Below are 14,379 nucleotides of genomic sequence, written 5' to 3' on the forward strand. Positions count from 1 at the left end.
ATGCTCCAATTCTTCAAAATACTTCAATGGAATGGCATTTTGCCTTATATGATAAACCCTACCATCTGTCATGAAATACAATAAGATGTATTCTTTCAAGTAGGTATGATAAACCATTTGTACAGATTCCAGTTGATTCAATCTCTCAGGAGTTTCTCCAATACCTGGTTCACTCAAGGAAGTTGGATCATTGGTAGTGTTATGTATTCTTCTTTCATCAGCACTTCCCAATCCAGTTTTATCTCTTGCTTCCTTTCCAGTAACTACTCTAGCTTCAAAACCACTTGCAGTAGTCTTCAAAGGTTGAGTCTGTTTTGCTTTAGTGAATCCTGGTAGGAGTGTCTTTGGTCTATCTTCTGATATCAAGTTAACTTGAGCTATGTCAGAGGTTACTTGCTTCTTCTGAATATCAGAACTTACAGTTTCTTGACTCTGAACAACTTGAGCCATGTTAGAGGTTGTTTTAAGAACTTTTCTTGAAATCAGAGCAAGATCATCCTTTTCATCAGTAATTTCTTCATCCTCAGGAGGCACATAAACCTTGATAGGTTCACCAACCTTTTCTTTACCCTTGGATCTTGGATCTATCTGCGGTTGTGATTTAGCCAATGTTGCTTCAGTATGTGTTCTTTCTTTGATCACAATGCCTTTGAGTTTTGGAAGTGGTTTTTTACCAGAAGCTTAGATTTAGATGTGACTTTCTCTGATTTAAGTCTGGCTTCTTCTTCCATTAAACTCTCCAAGTCCATTCCTGGATTTTCCTGAAGAAATAACTGTCTTGACATTTCCTCATCAAGATCTAAAAGTTCATCAGAACTTATCCTTTTACCAGTAGCAGAACTTATTCTTTTCCCAGTATCAGAACTTGTCCTGTGACTTGTGATTTCAGCTTTTCTTGATGTGAAACTTCTACCTTGACTATGACCTCTACCCATTCCAGAGTTTCCTTGATCATCCTTTTCATCATCCTTCCCTTTCAGTGTCTTGTCAGTCTTGCATTTGGACTTAATTACTTTCTCCCCCTTTTTGGCATTAGCAGGTAGTAGAAGAGAGACAAACAATTCCACTGAGGCTTGGATTTCATTAAGTTGTGATTGCTGAGAAGCTTGATTTTTCAGAATATCATCAATCTGAGCTTGTTGATTATCTTGAGTCTTCTCAATATAAGTAATCCTGTCAAAGGTAGGTTGAAAGAACTTTTTCTTATCAATCTTTTGAACTTGTTCCTGTTTGATAAATGCTTCCTGAATCTTGTGTAGCTCTGCATGAGTAGTTGAATGAAGACCTTGTAGATGTTTAGTACTCAATGCAGTGACTCTAAGCTGGGTTTTGAAATCATCAGAATTTAAAATTTTATCAGCTTTAGTCAAGTGCTCAGCAAGATGCTTTTCAGTTGGAACACAAGAAACTGAATTCCATTCCTTAGTCCACTCCTGTCCGGCAGGAGTTTCACTCCAAGGCACTGGTGCTTCTCGGGTAACAAACTTCTTAACAAGCTCAGACTTAAGAGTAGTTTGTTGAGGAGTATGTCCTGAAGGACTTGCTGCATCAGCATCTGCATTTGGAGCAGCATCACCAGTATCTCCAGCATTTGCAGCATCAGAACTTACAGAATCAGTATCTTATGATAAAACAACAGTGTGAGTAGCAATGGAGGCTTCATCATCCTCGAATTGCTGATCTGGTTCTAAGTTCTGATCAACATCCATATCCTGATGCTCACCTAAAGTCTGATCATCAGCATCTAGATGCAGAGAAGGTGTTGTAGATAACTCTGGAGTTTGAACAGCATCAGTAACAGGTGTTGTTGAAAGATTAGTTGATGTTGGAGCTTAGAGAATTACTTCAGGCACAACCAAGTTTTGAACATCAATATCAGCACTTGTGCCTGGATCAACAGGAGATACAGATGGTGTGTTGACCTTTTCAGAAACAGCTTCCTTAGATGGAGTTGATGGAGAAGAAGTAACTTTAGCAAATTCCTTTTCTTGTGAGATCAGAGATTCCTGATCCCCTTCCTTAGCTGCTTCCTCTTCATCATCTGAAACTGGCCTATTTGCCCTCTGTTTCTTGTATCTCTTTGTAGATTTGGATTCCTTGGGAGTTTCAGGAACTGTCATTCTTCTAAGCCTCTTGAGAAGCCTAGATCCCCCAATTCCAGAATCTTTCTGAGAATTCTCTTTCTCAGCTTCATCAACAACAGGTTCTGAAGAAGGAATCTGTTCCTCAGTATCAGATTCATCTCTCAAAGCAATCTTCCTTTTCTTCTGAAGTGTTTGAGGAACAGTCTTTGTCCTCTTAGGTGTGGAAGATGAAGGCTTCACAATAGGTGCTGAGGATGAGGGTTGAACTGTCTGTGAAGTGGAGAGATAGGATTTGAGATATTTCCTGAGGGTAGGTTGAGTAGAATGAGTGGTAGGTGCTGATGGTTGTTGTGATGTTTGGGAGGTTGTTGTTGGTTGGACATCAGAATAAACAGATCTATAAGTATCAGGATCAACATTTACTAAGATCTGTTTGACAGACTGAGGAATCTGTAAAGGTCTAACCACTGATTTCTTAGTGTCAGCATTTATCAGGTCATTAAAGTAGCGTTTTGCCACCTTAAAAGGTGGAGTTGAGGAACTGACTAATTGAGGTTCATCAGTACAAAAAGTATATATAAGTTGACAGAATCTAGCAAAGTAAACAACATTCCTATCCTCTGTCATCCTATCCCCAATAAAACCAATTATAGCAGTTGCAAAATCAAAATGAGTTTGGTTTATAACAGCATACCCGATGTGCTGACTTATAATTGGGATAACATCAAAATTCGAACACTTGTTTCCAAAAGCTTTAGTGATGCAGTCGAAAAAGAAGCTCCATTTTCTTCTGATATGAGCCCGTTTCAACTGCCCAAGTTTTGCCAAACTCTGTTCATACCCCAAATTGGCCATTAACTCCTGAAGAGCTGATTCCTCTGGAATTGAAAAGGTACATCCCTCTGGGAGATGTAGAGCCCTGCGTATTGTACCAGGAGTAACTGCATATGAAGAATCACCCACTTCGAAAACAATACTAGGAGTGCCATGTGTACCACCATTATCAAAGTGCCCAGTCCGCCAAAATGTCAGAACTTGTTGGCTCGAAAAGACTGAAGGCTGGGTCAATGCATACCCAATCTCACTGTGTGCAAGAAGATCTTGCACAAAATGCAATTCAGATGGAGCTTCAGCATGATCAAGAATTGCAGCATAGTTATTTGGAACAAATTTAGCTCCATCAATGATTAAATCCTTAGGTGCCATGTGAAAAATTGAGATTTAAGAGTTCCTGTTAGGTGTTTGGTAAAATGTCTGTATGAAAAACCAACGTGAGAAGAAGAAAGAGAGTAAAAGCAAGGAGAAAAAAAATATGAAGGGAAATAAAAGATTAAAAAAAATCCTCTCTCTTTCTTACTTATACTCTGAAAAAAATGTTACCGTTGGACTCCTGTCAGACATGCAGTAATAACGGATAGTTACTGGGCTCGAGAAAACAGTAATCATTACTTACCCACTTGCCGTTTTTCAAGGAAAAAAAACCGTTCCACTTACCCAGATATTCCATTAATCAAGGTGAAACAGTTTTAATTCAAAATTGAAACCGTTCCCACTTATTTAATTATTTTTTCACTGCATCATTAATATTCTGAAAATAAATCAAGTGAAAATGACCAAGATAAATCAGATGAGTAAGTACTGATAAAGGAAAATCAGAACTTAAATTAAAACATAATTTATATGGTCATCAGAATATGAATGTTTATCAGGATTTATCAATGCATTACAAAATATCTCAGAGACAAAATCTTGGAACAAAAACAAATTTCATTAATATATCAAGAGAATACATTCATGAAATTGAAATTACATCAGAATTTATACAAGATTTCCCTAAGCTTCTAAACCTAACATCAACAGCCTTAGTCCTAGCTCAAGAAGCAGGGCAAGGCTGATGATGAAGAAAAACATGAAGAAGAAAATAAATCATTTCTTCTTCCTACTCTCGACAAACAGAATAACGAGTCGAATGATTCACTCTTGCTGGCGGAGAGCTTCCAGCCTTTCCTCCTCCAATCGCTCCAGATGGCGATGGTAGTCCATATAGAAGAACAAGAGGTGTGTGAGTACCTCCTGTGGGACAGAGTCCCATATCTCATCAGGAATGGCAGTGACGTGCCATTCCTGCTGCCAATCGGCACAGCTTAGCTCCATATTGAAGGTTTCGTAGTTCAAAAACATGTTGTATCTGACCATGGTGTTTTTGAAAGAAAAAGTATGAAGATAAGGTGAGGTTGGGAGAAAAGATTTGATGGGAAGGCTGATGTGAAGTGGTTGCTTATATAGGCAAAAGAATGCCAGGAGACGCAAAGGAATTTAATGCTGACAGGTAGAATTAATTCTACCTCGTCTCCCCAGACTTGGAAAAAGAAAAACATTCATTGGAAAGAGAATACATGGTTTAATGCGCACAAGAAGCAAGTAAAAGTTGACTGTTTAAGTACGAGTACCATTAACCCTAACCATAGTGACTATTAATCTTCCACTTCAACATATTCTAGTTTGAACCGAGACTATTATCAAATTTTATCCACAGATAAGTCAAGTAAAGAATTAGACTGTAATATCAGAACTTAGACTTATATCAGAACTTAACAGTCATCAGAACATAATTTCTTAACTCGAAAAAGGAATGCCTATCTTAGTAAGTCCTCATACAAGTTCTGAGTTATATTCTTCAAAACTTAATCATCAGAGCATGCAACCAGAACTTGTCCTCGGAATTTGTGCAATGTGACACAATGACTGTTTATCTAAAACAACATAGATCACCACAGTAATTTTCATCATTCATATGGAGTGATTAATGTGTGCATTAAGCTGAATGTCAAACAAAGAGTAAAGTCTAATTCACTTCAGTACATCTTAGAAATAAGGCATAACTAAAACTTTGCTAAAGAGCTGTCATTATTCTGAAACCTACTGTTGAATGAGTTCATGCTAGAGTTGTAATAATCCCAATTTTTGGGAAATTTTTGAAACCCTTATGAATAGTGTTTTTGCTGAATGAGAAAACTTTTCATGCCACACTATGTAGGGGTTCTGATATGGATATTCTGAGATTTTATTAGTACTTTATATGGGATATAAGTGTATGTAAAGATCGTCAGAATCCAAATCCGAACACTTTGATTTTTCCCGGAAATCCAATAGATACGGAAAGAATTGAGTATAAGGTAACAGGATAAAAAGGATTTAAATTAAAGGATTATAAGAGAGGATCATAAAAGGAATACAATATATTGAGAAAGGTTAAGGGAACCTAAGTAATAAGATCCCGGGTATGATCCCTCAAATGATAAACGAAAACGAAAAGTTAAGCGAACCGTATAACAGATCAGCGGTCATTAGGCAAACGATTAGGAAGTTAATCAAGGGGATTAGTGGGGATGATGTCATCCAACCAATAGAAAGAGGACAAGGAGGGGAGGATGACATCATGAGGATGACACAAGCATGACATGGGAAGGAAGGAGGTGTGGTTGAATGAGAACCACACAAATTCCAGGGCAACAAGGTAATTGACTAAATCAAACACAAAAACAAAGCAACCAAGCCAAGTAAAATCATTTTCATCAAAATCAAAAAAAAACCAAGGCATTGTTCTTCATGCTCTCGGCCAAAACAGAACCAGAACACTAAAACTGCTGTATCTCCTTCATTTCTCACTCAAATGTTGTGTTCTATAGCTCATTGGAAAGGTATTGAGATGGCCTACAACTCTTGTTCACAAGTCTCGTCCAAATAATCATGGTAAGACCCTCATTTTTACAGTTCTTTAAATCGGACTTTTAGAAACTTCAAAGCCTAACTTTGTGTTCTTGATTTCTTTGGAAAGATCAAGCTTGTAGGAGGCTCCCTACGGCTTCCTAGCAACTTAACACCTCCCAAGGAAGGTATAAACTTCAAACCCTAGCCTTTACTTTATTTGTTAGTAAGTTTAATGGTTGGTGTTGTGAAATGAGAAGCATGGATTGTGATTATTAGTAGTTTGGTTTGATTTGGAAGTGTTTTGGTAATTGAAGCTTGATTATAGTTCATAGGTCTTGATTGTGGTTGTTTGAGTTGAAAACCTTGGAGATTATGGACTGATGTGGTATGGTTTAGGTGAAGTTTTGTTGTATTGATGGTTATGAGTTGGTTGGTGGTTAATTGGAGTAGTTTAAACACTGGTAATCGCGTAAACATAGCCGTCGTAACGTCCGATTTTCTTTGGACTGTTTTTGTGCATAACATTAGGACCCGAGAACCCCCTGATAGATTATGACCACTGCCATGTTTAGATAGCTCATGTTATGAGCTTCGTTTTGATATGTAGTTCGTTCGATTCCGATGCACGGTTTAGGAGAAATGACCGTTTCAAGTAACGGCGTTTCGCGAACGAAACTTTTCCCCTCGCCTTACTTTGAAACATAGGTTAAAGACCAAAAAGGGTTAATTAATTTATGAAACATTTATGGTAAGTGTGTTAGGCAGTTGGTAAGACACTCGCGAAGGAATCTCCTTAAAACTCGTAAAGGTTAAATTATTAAAAATGGTGGAGCCGAGGGTACTCGAGTGACTTAAGAGAATCAGTAAGCGCAAAACAAGCGTTAGAGTCTAAGTTAGTTAAAGTATAGAGTTACAAGTGACTTTGGTTTAATTCCAACTTACTTGTTGTTTATAGGTTACCAGACTCGTCCCGAGCCATTCGTAACCCCCAGTCGCTCAGGCAAGTTTTCTACCAGTTATAACTGTTGTTGTGATGTAAATATATGTATATGCATTATCTTGTGATAGTGCATGATTGTTATTAGCAAATTTTGCGATATATTGTAGCATGTGATATGGTATATATGCATGCCTGTTTCATATTCTTGAAATATATATCTGTTGGTTCAGTTGATAATACCTATGCTAGAGGATAGCGGTATTTGCGTATACCCTTAGTATAGGGACCCAAAGGTGAAAATATTTTCTAAAAACCGGGAGTCGAGGATCCCGAGTAATCTTGTATATATGGATATGGATATATATATATATATTTATATATATATATATATGGTTATAGTTTTCCAAACTATTAATCGAATAAGGTTTATTCGATAACTTTAACTTTATTTTATTAAATGAATATTATTTTGAATATTCATTCGAGGACTTATGACTCCTTTTACTTTATTATTGAATATTATTTGAATATTCATTCGAGGGCTTATGACTCTTTTATATTATTTATTGAATATTATTTGAATATTCATTCGAGGGCTTATGACTCAGTTTATATTATTTAATGAATATTATTTGAATATTCATTTGAGGATCTATGACTCCGATTATTTGCTGAAATATATTCTTTATTTTATTAAAGAATAAGGTGTTAATAATCAAACTTATTTTCGATTATTCAAATAAAGATAATACTTTCATATAAGTGTATCTTTGGTTATTTAATACTCGTTTCAAGTATAAGTTTTAAAACTTCTACTTCAATTATTTTTATAAAGATTATTCTTTATGGGAATATTATTTAAATAATAATATTCAGATATTTTCTAATATATCGAGACTGATTTATTTCATTAAATCAGCTTTACTCCAAACATTCTTAAAAATGTTTTCGAGTCTTCAAAATGATTTTAAAAGTTAGAGCGGATCCCAAAACTCGTTTTCCGATTTAAGATCTTCCTTTCGAAGGAGACTTGAATATTCGCTCAAAATCTTGGGGATCCGGCTCTGTGGTGTATTTTTTATTCGCAACATGGTTGCTGTTTTGAGAAAACAATTTGATTACTTGCCCAATGTTCGGGAAGTAAGTCCATCTGATTGAGTCGGCATAAGCGACAGGCCGGGGTACGGTCTATAAAGTGTAAGTGGCTGGGTGGCAGTCCATCAACGCGTGAGTGGCCGGGTAACGGTCTAGCGCGAGGTCCTAATGCGGCCAGGGTGATGACCGGTGAGGAATTCATCCATCTACAGTAGAAAAGGTTACTTATTGGTATCTTTGCCTGATCAGCAAGATATCTGGTTTATGCCAAAATTCTTTTCCTTCCAAATTCATTGGATATTGCAACTCTGTTCATACTTTAAATGACAGAGGTTTTCAGGAAATGTATGGGAGATATATATGAATATATTTATATATCGGGACTTAATGAAGTATCTCGTAACTTCATTATTTATAATGATATTCAAAGATTGAATCTATTCAAATCTTGTCTTGTAGTCTCATCTATGTGATGAACCTTTGAAACTGATTATAACTTGAACGGGGGTAGTTCAAGTAGTATTTGGGAAAGATATAAGTATTTTGGGGTATCTTGTAACTTCATCTTTTAAACTTATATCTACTTAATGATTGTCTTATGAATGACAAAGATTTTCGGAAAAACGTTGAGACAAGGTTAGATATATGAGATCACCTTGCAACGATATTTTTTATATATACAGTTATAAACTGGAACTCTGTGTGTATTATGCATGGAAGAGGACTTCCCATATTTTGAAAAGTATATATGTATATATATATACTGAATATTTTGCGACTTCATCGCATTAAGATATCAACTTGGTTCATTTCTTTTGACCAAGACTTTCATGAGTGCTATGAGAAGGCTCATATATTGTTAATCATTATACATATTATTTTGGTGGGCTTGCTGCTCACCCTTGCTTTATTTCTTCATCACACAACAACAGTTAGGAAAGATGGCCAGACTCCAGCAGACCCAGCGCAAACGCGTGGGAAGCGTCCCGCGTCTTCCCGTTGATGTTGTGGCTGCTATAGCTGCAGAGGTAGATCCATTGGTAGATCAGGCATTCTACTTTTGAGAATCAATTATGTATAATTATAACTTGTGACAGATAATGGCAATTAACTGTAAATTTATCAAGTAATCGTTTTGGGTTGTAATAACTATTAAATTGTGGATTCAAAGACTTGTACTTATTTAAATTTCATCTCTGAGACTATAACGGGTTGTGGTGTGTGTTAGTGTGGGGTCACAGCATAAGGTTATTTATTATTAATTAAGTGAAGTGATATTGTGGAAAGAAAGACCGTGACGACCCGGATCCCCGACCCCGGATCTGGGGGTGTTACAGAAATGGTATCAGAGCTAAGCGTTATAAACCTCAGAGATGATGGGACGTTAAGATAATAAGTTAACTAAGATAATAAGAACTCTTGCCAAGTTCATAGTCGGGCTACCTAACGTAGCACTGACAGTTAAAACCCTTATGGGAACCCTTATAAATATCGTGATAGGAGCGTAGTTCGTTATCGTATATGGTAGCGGGACTCCGAACCCTGAGGTTGAGGAGCAATATCGCGATGATATTTTATTACTAATTGGAGATCGGATTGTGGATCCGATAGAGTGTCCTAATGCAGGACCGGATGATGTTGATATTGAGGATTTAGCGGTTGAGGATGTTGTCCTAGAAGGGATAGTTGTTGAGGAGGATCCCATGGAGGATCCTGACAGGATTGGATAAAGGACCACTGATGAATTGATGATCATGGTTTGGTCGACTACCAGAGGTAGGATTGGCCGGTCACTACCGGAGGTTCGTTCAAGTTGTAAAGATAGTAGCCCCTTTAACGCGGCTTACTCGTAAGACTGAGAAGTTCGAATGGACAGAGAAATGCGAGAACAACTTTCAAGAACCGAAGCAGAGGTTGGTGATGGCCCCTATGCTGGCGTTGCCGGATGGAAAAGGAGATTCTGTGAAGTGTAGTAACGCTTCGCACAAGGGCTTAGGGTGCGTGCTTATGCAGCACGGTAAGGTAATCGCGTACATGTCAAGATAATTAAGGTAATATGAAATTCGATATCCCCGCCCATGAGCTTAGGCTCGTGGCTATAGTTTTACCCTAAAGATTGGAGGCACTACTTGTATGGAGAGAAGTGAGAGAATTACCTAAGCCATAAGTGCTCTAGTACATTCTTACGTAGAAAGAGCTCAACATATGCCAGAGGAGGCAGTTAGAGCTAATCAAGAATAATGATTGGGAGATTCTTTATCATTCGGGGAAAGCCAATATGGTGGCTGATGCCCTTAGTAAAAAGGAGAGACTCAAGATGATAATGTCTTTTGGAGAGTTTATAAGAGATTTTGAGAAAATGGAAATAGAAGTGAAGGTAACCGGAGCCGGTACCGAAAAGCTGTTTGAGATTGCAATACAGCCCGAATTATTGGAAAAGATCATATTGTGCCAGAAAAAGTTATGAATGAAGGCAGAGAGCCAACAATTAGATAAAAGATTAATATCGAGAAAGATGATAAGGGAATAATGAGGTATTCCTATAGAATTTGGGTTTCGAAAGTTCAAGAGCGTAAGGATGAGAACTTAGATGAGAGCCATAGTTTGAGGAATAAGATTTAGAGCAAACCCTGAACGTGATAGTCAGGGAGGTCGCCATCAAGATAGAAGGAACCCATGACATAATGGAGTGGAAAATGAGGATTTTAAATTAAAAGATGACCCCAATTATGGGGAGTAGGATGAAACATTTCATACTAAGGAAACAGAAAGTCGAGTAAGGAAAGGAGACCCGAGACGGTACTCCTATACGGCAATTCATGGACCTGTCTAAAAAGAACTTAGACTATTATCCCCAACCACCACCCTGAGGAGACAGTGCGGTGAGAAATTCTTTCAGGACCTTTAAGTCGCTAAGCTCTCAGAGTTCCATGGAACAAGCTGACCCAGTCGAGGCAAGAGCCTGGCTAAAGGAAATAGAGGAATCATTTGAGATTCTAAACGATTGACGAACCACAAAGGACTGTTTTTGTCACTTACCCTCCTAAGAGAGAGGCCACCCGCTGGTGAAAGACCAAGAAAGGCACGGAGCCAGAGGTTATGATAAACTGATTAAAGTTCAGCCAATTGTTTTCGGGAAAGTAATTCCCAAGGTTATGGAGAGAGTGTAAAAGCTTTAGAGCCAGAACAAAGGCAGACGAGTATGATGAATTGTGAATTTAAGTTGTAAAAGTTGTCAAGATTCGTTCTAAGGGCACGAATCCAGAATGACGGGATGTTTGAAATCAATGCTTATGTTGTGTTGGTTCATGAAATAATGATAAGAGAAAGGAAAATAAAAAGAAATTGAAGTGGAAAGGAATATAACGGCAATAGAGTTTGAGGTATGATAAGGGAGTTGGGTATGAGGAAACCCTAACGACTCGTAGCAATAGAAATAGAAAAGTATGCATTCGTCAGGATGAGGGTGATTCACCATAAGTTAAAATTGATGGTTGAGGGCATAAGAGATACATATTGTTTATCCCCTGTAAGTTGGGAGGATTTGAGGAAACCTTGAGATAATTCGAAGGATAAATAATGAGACGCGGATAGACTAAGGGGATAAGGAAGTAAGAAATTAGGAAAAATTGGATGAAGGAAGTGACCTTCAAGAAGGTGAAATGTAAGACCGGTGGCTTGATACCCAGAAAGGGAGACGCCAGGTATGAAAGATATCCCAACATTGAGTTGACTGTTGAGATAAACAACAAAAGTAAATAAGGAATTATTAAGAAGAAGTTCACGTTGAACACGACCAATATCTTCCAGAACATCCATGTTATCATTACCAAATCAGGAAAGAAAAGCGGATGACCATTGTTATCTTTTGGAGGCCATATGGATTGACCTCAATTTGAATAAGGATGCTATTATGAAGTTAGGTATAGACTATCGAGGTGGGAATGATGAAGAAGATAATCTATCAAGGATATATGACTTGGTTTATCCATGGATGGATGCATGTACCTTTTCAAAGGTGGAATTAAGGATAGAACATCGGTAACTTAAAATGAATCCTAGGGGACTGCATAAAGGTTGGCATGTCACCCTTAATAGGGACAGTATGAGTTTTGACAGTATGATTGGGAAAGGGTTAAGGTAACAACAACCTTTAAGAATCAGTGGAGAAATTTTGCAGAAGTATATAGACAATGGTTCTACTATTAGTAAATGGTATTGTGATATTCCCTGTATATAGGGAATACAGGAGGAACGATTGAAGGATAACCTTAGAGGTTTTACAAGGAGAAAGGAAATATTCGAAATTCTCAAGAATAAAAATGTTGATAAAGGAAATATGACATAATTATAATGATGCCAAGTGGGGCACGTGTTAAACCACGAGAAAGTATGGATCGAACCAGTAATGGTCGAAATTGTTCAGGGCAATTAGGACTTAAGATAAAAAATGTTCTAAGTATGATTGAGAGTCAGTCTTGGCAGTGATTAGCCTCTAAAGATTGAGGCAATAACTTATGGAAAAATGGTGATATTTTTTTTTCTTTTCTTTCCCATCTGATTTTAAGGAAAACATCTTCACTCAAGCAGTGATCGGAAATAAGGTAGAAAATTTATTTGGAGGTGGTTAAAATGACATTGACTGTAAGGAAATTTTACTATCAGGAAAGGCCAAAGAGGTGGCCGACACTTTAAAGGTAAGTGGATAATTATAGGCGCGTGTGCCAAAAGAAAACAGCGATGATGGTTAAAAATGTGAAGGTTGAATTATGGTTTGGAAGATTGACATTCCTTCTGATGACTGTGCAATACCCAACCGTAATAGTAGTTGGTAAAGGTTTAATTCGTGTAATCGCCAGGAACGGGCTATCTATCTTAGAAGGTCCTATCTTGAGATAAGCCATGACCATGTTTCAAAAGAGACTAGATGAACCCTTGAGTTAATTCTTCTATTTAGGACGTATGATTAAGAATGGTAATAACCTGCTATCGTTGCTTTGATTGAAACTCTTCTGCACTTTTATCTGCTTCATGTCATGTATGTATGTCAGAATCAGGAGTGTACTCCATGAATCATGAATGGTGATTATGTTACCTCCTTAGAAGGATTTGATACGACATGTATGGACTCCGTATGGTTAGCTATTAAGACTTCATGGAAAATGAATGACTACAGTGGGTCAGTGGTGGACCATAGTAAGGCAGCAATGATTCTGCGAGTAGTGAGCTGATTACAACCATGAGAGTTGTATTGGAATGGGTGTTGAGATTGAGTACCCCTAATCGGGTCGTGGTAGTGTATAAGTTATCATTGATAGACTAATTAAGTAGAGTATCTACCTAGTGAATAATTATTCTTTCTTATCAATAGAGAGTCGTATTATTATACGAGGAAGGTTGCGGTGCGAGCATAGAATCCTAGTAACGGTGATATATAGAATGAGATCCCAAATTCGATTTTCGATGTCGAGGGAGTTTCAAAGGTGATTGTGTATAAGCTCGAGGAAGAGCATGGGTCCATAGAATGATGGACGGGATAGCGAAAATATTTAGGAACGTGAAATGCGATGCTATAATACTTGATGTTGATATAAATACATATATGTTTTGTTCTTCTATGACAAACCTCTATAGTTCAGAGGTAGATTCCAAGCCAGATATTATATGACAATAAATTTTTTTTATGAATATACAATTCTCTTCAGTTCGTTCTTTTCTCTTCTTTTCATTTCATGTAAGCTGAGAAGAACAACCCTTCCAGAAGGGGAGGTATTGCCGAATGACTATCTATCTGTGTGATAGAAGCCGAGTAGGATACCAGCTATTGTTTAATTGCTTGTCAAGTACTAAAGGCTGGCCACCTTCTGTACTAACTATGCGATATAACAAGTGTTCATGATCATAGTGATCTCTCAACAAATTCCTTTACTTCTATTTGATTGATCAAATTTTGGAAAATAGAAACAACTGAAAAAGGAGTAATAAAGTGGTGGTAGTATGCGGAATGGGAACACATTCGTGATACTAAGGTTGACGTGGTTATTAAAAGGTTATAGAACGCTAATGAGCAAAAGTATAACCAGTATAATATTAGGAACGGAAGGTAGTAGCGATTACGAACTGGAAAAGAATGGGTATTGAGAAGCAAAAGCTCTAATGCTAAAAGCTATAATGAGAGTCTGTGCAATAGACTTGAAAGAAATTTGAATGATCACTTAACACGGATTGAGTTTTCTTACGACAATAGATCATATGCCAGTATTGAGATATCGCCTTATGAGATCCTTGAGGGAAGACAATATCGATCTCCCTTATGTTAGGATGAAGTTGTAGAGCGCAAGATGCTCGGACCAGCAGTGGTCTAAAGGACCAAGGATATGATAGATCTAATCAGAGGACGGCTGGTAGTAGCCCAAGATGGACATGATAAGTATGTTGATTTGACACAAAAGGATAAAGAGTACGAAATAGGGGACCTAGTAATGTTATAGGTACCCCTTTGAAAGGATTGATGAGATTCGGAAAGAAAGGAAAGCTAAGTCCACCAAT

Source organism: Apium graveolens, chromosome 10 (genome assembly GCF_009905375.1).
Source record: "Apium graveolens cultivar Ventura chromosome 10, ASM990537v1, whole genome shotgun sequence".
In the NCBI taxonomy this organism is placed as follows: domain Eukaryota; kingdom Viridiplantae; phylum Streptophyta; class Magnoliopsida; order Apiales; family Apiaceae; genus Apium; species Apium graveolens.